The sequence below is a fragment of the Fukomys damarensis genome, unplaced genomic scaffold (assembly GCF_012274545.1).
Source record: "Fukomys damarensis isolate Sample0158 unplaced genomic scaffold, DMR_v1.0_HiC HiC_scaffold_23, whole genome shotgun sequence".
Classification (NCBI taxonomy): domain Eukaryota; kingdom Metazoa; phylum Chordata; class Mammalia; order Rodentia; family Bathyergidae; genus Fukomys; species Fukomys damarensis.
In genome coordinates this window covers 29,968,575-29,974,574 of record NW_022900935.1, presented here as the reverse complement: position 1 = coordinate 29,974,574, position 6,000 = coordinate 29,968,575, and positions in this window count along the sequence as shown.

The following is a 6,000-nucleotide window of genomic DNA, read 5'->3' as shown; positions in this document are numbered from 1 at the left end:
ATTAAGGACTGTTTTCCCCAGAAAATTGTAAATAAGGGCCCAGTTTTAATCTTGTTTGGCTTGTGGTAAATATTCAATCAATATTTGTTGAAAGAATGAAATAATGCAAAGTAAAAAGTAAAGTTAAGCCAACTTTTAAATTTAAGGTAATAATCAGTATTTTTTGTCCTCAAACTTTTTTTGTCGTTTTTGTTTTTTTGAGACAAGGTTCTCACTACGTAGTTGAGACTGACGTGGAACTTACTATGTAGCCCAGGCTGGTCTGAACTCACAGCAATCCTCCTGCCTCAGCCTCCCAAGTGCTGGGATTACAGGTGTGCGCCACCACACCCAATCCTCAAACTTTAATTATAATCAGCCCAGTAAATTTTTAAAAAATAAGGCTGTCTTAGAACAAAACAATTGTCCAACTTGCAGACTTGTTTGAATTAAAAGTATAGACTTTGTCATTAGCTATGGATTGTTACTAGTCTAACCTAGGCTCCTGACAGTTCCCAAAAGCAGTCAGGGTGTACTGTTGCATTTTTGTAGCAGCTGGTGCCATCTTTTGGGGCAGTGAGACCCTCTACCAGAGTCCTCTCTTCCTGGACAAGCCAGAAGAGAAAGAGCTATGTTGTTAAATAATGCCACCGAGAGTTTTTAAAAACCACAAAGCATGGTTTCTGGGCATGGCTCAGAACGTCTAGGGACTCAGCATTTCCTGTGTTGAATGTCTACATGTCTTTACCTAGTGCTGAAATTCATTTATAATCTTACCCTTATCCCATTGTCATTTACCACAAAGAACTCTTCACCCCAGACGAATTTATCTACCACAAACAAACTCTTCACCCCAGACAAATTTATCTAGAATTTTTTCACATCTGTGCTTTTCTTTTTTGGTAATTTTTTTATTATGGTGAAATATATGTTATATAAAATTTACCATTTTAACCATTTAAATGTGCATTTGAAGTAAAATTAAGTATATTCACATTATTGTGCAATTGTCATAAATATCAGTCTCCAGGACTTTTTTATGATCACAAAATAAACAATTTAATTGGAATTGATATTAATTTTTATCACAAACTTCTGCTCCTGTATAGTTCTGTCCTCCCTTTTTAGGTTATTGATGTCACAAATTATAATTTTATTCATGGTGTATCCACTAAAATAGATTTATAATTATTTTTTATATATCCTTTAAGTTCTGTAGAAAATAAAAAGTGGACAAAATTATACTGTTGGTTTTTGTTTGCCCGTGTATTTGCCCTGACTTGAGAACTTTATGTCTTCCTATGGCTTTAATTTTATTGTTTAGCATCCTTTCATTTCAACTGTAAAGAACTCCCATTAGCATCTCTTGTAGGACAGGCCTATTAGTAATGAATTCCTTCAGTTTATCTGGGAATATTTTAACTTCTTGTTTTTGAAGGACAGTTTTGTCAGGTATGGAATTCTCAGTTAACATTTTTTTTCTGTTCAGTACTTTAAATATAACACGTCCTAATGCCTTCTGGTTTTCTACAAAGAAGCCCACTGATAATTTGAGAAAAACACTTATAATCTTAAAGTTAACAAGTGCTTCTGTCTTGCTACTCACTTTGTCTTTGTCTTTCAGCATTTTTTAGTGTGGCTCTCAAGTTTTATCTTAGTTGAAGTTCCTTTGTCATATTTGGGGAGTTTTCATATTAGTCATCGTCTTTGTTTTTTCCTTTTAAGTTTTCTTAGTTTGCTGTTTTGCTGATATTTCTTTGTTTTCCTCTGTAGCTCTCCAAGTAGAATTGGCGTTTTCCTACCTAACATTAATGCTTTCCTCCATTGTTAGACTAGAGTAACTACTGTTGATACACATACCATGATTATGCAGTTTACTTGGTAGTCTTCCTGCTTTCTGTGATACCAAGGTAACTTCTCTCTCTCTCTCTCTCCTCTCTCTCTTCCCTCTCTCTCCTTGAAGGATCAACTTCCTGTCCTTTGTTTTCTCACAGCATGCAGGACACTGCATTGTAATTATTTCTTCGTTTTTTTTCTCCAGCATTTCACACTAGGTATATGTATGTACATGCTGAATTGAGAGCTTTTTTTTTAAAGTATTGGGATTGAACCCAGGACATTTGCTGCGTTCCCAGTCATGTCACACATATACCCTTGCCTTTTATTTCATTTTGAGATAGGGTTTTGCTAAGTTGCTTGGGCTGGGCTTTCAACTTGCAGTTCTTGACAATTCTGCCTCAGCCTTCCCAGATTGCTGGGATTCTAGGGTGTACCACTGTGCTGGGCTTTGAGAGCATCTTAATGGCAAATACCTATCTCACTGTTTTGTGTATCCCTAAAGTGAAGCACAGTAACAATTCAATGTTTTTGAGTCAGTAGAAAGATCTTCAAGTTGGTTAGGGGTATATTGGATTCTGTAGTATATTTTCTTTAATGCTTTATACCAATTCCCCATCTGCTTTGTAATGTTCAGTTGGTAGATGAGAAAACTAGAGCTTATTAAAGAGTTTATTACTGTTTAACTTAGCATCTACTATATTCAAAATGTGGTAGAATACCAGATAAGGTTTTATTACTGCTCTTTAAAGAGAAGAAAACTGAGGCTTAAAAATTATGTAGTGATATACATAACTGAAGTTGGCTTAAACAAAAAGGAGAATTTGATGACTATGTAATTGGAAGAATGAGAATATACAGTATTTGAAAGGTGTGTTAGAGTTCTCAGTAGAAACAGAACTAAGAGGAAGTGTATGTAGTATAGAGGTGAGGCATGGGGAAAGATTTACTTTAAGGAACTTGTTCACCTGATTATGGAGTTGGCAATTTTGAAATCTGTAGAGCAGGCTGTAGACTCAAGGAAAAGCTGTTACTATAAAAAGAAAAGGCAGTCTGGAGACAGAATTCCCTCTTCAACTGGCAACCTCTGGCTTTCTCCTTTAAGGCCTTCAACTGTGACGAGATGAGGTCCACCCACATTGTGGAGGATAATTTGCTTTACTCAGGAGTCTACTCATTTTTTAATCTCACCTAAAATATACCTTAATGCCAATGTCTAGGCTGTTGTCTCCACATGTGAGTTCTGTGGCCTAGCCAATTTAGCTCACAAAATTAACTATCAAAAGAGGTGACAGGAACCAGGACCTAAGCCTTGACAAGACTCTTTCTGTGTTTCACCTCAACTTCTTTATATGAAATTTTTAATTTTTAAGTAGGAATAATAACTTCCAGCAACATCTGGACTCATACTTGCTTATCTTCATCATTTCACAGGAATGATTTTCTTAGATTAAATGAGAGGGCCAGGCATTGTGGCACATGACTGTAATCCCAGCATTTGGGAGCCTTAGGCAGGAGGATTGCTGTGAGTTTGAGGCCAGCCTCGACTACATAGTGAGCTCAAGGCCAGCCTGAACTAGCCAAGACCTTGTCTTAAAGAACTAAAAGAAGAGTAAATGAGATAATTTATGTAAGGTGCTGATCATGTAGCAGTAATCATGCTTAATAAATGCTAACCTCTGTAATTTATTATGATTAAAATTGTAGTAGTAAATATATCGTTAACAGTACTTTTTTCTAGTTTCAAATAAAGTCATCTTAGACTTTTGATTACAGGTCCATTTTTAAATTAATAGTTACAATTGTGAGATGAGGTACTTTGGTATGTCCGGCTTGGGTCAGGAGCCAATCTCTGGCCATTTCTTGCTTAGAGGTAGAGTCTACCAAAAGATGGCATCTTTTATTTGAACTGTGTGAGCAGAAAAACATGAGATGAGGGAGAAAGAAGAGTCGTCATCTGAAGAAAAATTGCTGGGCTGTAGAAGAAGGGAAGGTCAGCCAGAACCAACAGCTGTTACCGCAGTGACTTAAGATGATCTGTGATAGAGTCAGTCTTTAAATTTTGGATTATTTTTCTTCACATCCTATGCATTGAAACCATATATTGAGTTTCCAAAGGTAGAGAATAGTTAGATAATTCTAAATATTTAGATAAGATTTTGAAGCAGAAATGACTTGTGATTATAATTATACTCTATAGCTATATTAATTTTCTAACCTCTATTGTAACCATATGTCCTTTTCACAAATTTAAAAATTATTCCATTATTTAAAATTCTAAGTAAAATTAATATTTGCACTTAAAGCCTTCTTTTTCCTAATTACATGACATCTTGTACATTTTACCTTCCAAGCCTAAGGTCATAGAGATATTAGCATTTATGTGTGAAAACTAAGATGAGGGCTCTGAAAAGTCAAATGACATAATCAGAGTCAGAAAAAAATGTTTATAGCACAGACAAGTTAGAATCCAGTTCTCCACTTTTTTGATCATTTTCTTGATCTCTGAAAGACCCAAATGGTAACTGAAGACTTACATAACGAGAATAAATAACATGCTTTTCTCTGTTTGCTAGTGAGAAATTGGTAGTAAAGCTGTTTAATAATAAGGACATTCTTAGAGTTAAATGTGCACCAAAAGGATTTTTATAAATAAGCTGCAAGATTGAAAAATATAGCTCTGTGAGTTTTCACAGCTTTCTAGTTTCCAATGGTTTCTAGATTTTACTCATTTTGGTTAGAAAACAGTGGATGCTTATGTTTAAAAGAAACGTAAAACTGTGTACTGCAAAGTACTTTAAAGGTGATTTAATCCTCTCCATGATAATACTGGAATTGTGTCAAATTAAGACAAATGGCTCATTCCTTTTTCCCCAAAAACAGAGCCTGGGAAAATGAAAGCAAATTGCATGGACTCGAAGTTCCTCGGCCTGACTGTCCTTGTGAATAGCTTTTGACTACTTGATATTAGATTTATGTAGTTATCAACCTTGAGCTTCTGAAAACTTACCTTAGGCCTTGCCTTTTGGCAGATACTAGGTTATATGGAATCTGACCTGTCAACCTTTGAAATACCTGGGCCTCACTAATGCTAAGCAAGAGCCCAATCCCTTTTATTTTAAGACAGGGTCTTGCTAAATTGCCCAGGCTGGCCTTAAATGTAAGTAGCTGGGATTATTGGCATGCACCCCCTTACCCAATTTAATTGCTTTTTGTTTTTGTTTTTGTTTTGATGCGGGGGATTTAACTCAGGACCTTGTGCCTGCAAGTGCAGGTGGAACCATTGAACTAAATCCCTGGCCCTAGCATGGTCTGGAACTCAAGCTCTTAAGCAATCTTCCTGCCTCAGACTCTCTACAGGTGTGTGGCACACTGCACAGCGCCTATCTCTGTTTATAGCTTTGGTACTTGTGAATTCCTTGGGGGTGAACAGGGCCATAGAGATAGATTAAAATAGAAGGTGATTAGGATCATTTGTTTTCCCTTTTCTGGAAATTAGTAAGGTGAAGGCATTAACTCTTTCTGTCATAATATTCAGGTAAGTGATGGTTTGGGAAAAATGCTTGTAAACTTATTTTTTAAATGTATCTTATATCTTTCTTATCTGCATATATTGGTGGGCTCCTTGGGAAACTACGTATAAGTACTATTTTTAATTTGGCACAGATCCTTGAAAAGAGAATTAAGTTTTAAATTATTGATGTTAAAATGCTTTATAAGGTTATTCATACATCTCCTTTGGAAAAGACATATTGTTCAAAAGAGGGGAGAATGTAAGAAATATTTCGGTACTGGAGATGAAATGCAGGACCTTGCATTTTCAAGGCAGGTGGCGGCACCACTGAGCTAAATCCCTGGCCCTGGCCAGATATTTTTTGTGTACCTAAATTTATGTTTAGATATTTTTACTTGCCTGAAATTAGAGGTTAGTTGCAGAAGTTAAGAGCCATCACAAAACAACAAAGTAACAATTCAGCATCTCTGGAATTATAATCTTTGAGTCAATGAGAAAATTATTTCATTTTCAGTCTGACAATGGGGGAAATGCTTTTTATAGACAGTGACATAACTGAACATTTAATTTTTTGTTTTCTTTTTAGCAGTGTATGTTATAGTGCTTTGTTTTAACTATAGAGGGAATTGTGAGACCAGAATTTTACTAGATAAGTACAATTGAAAGCTAAT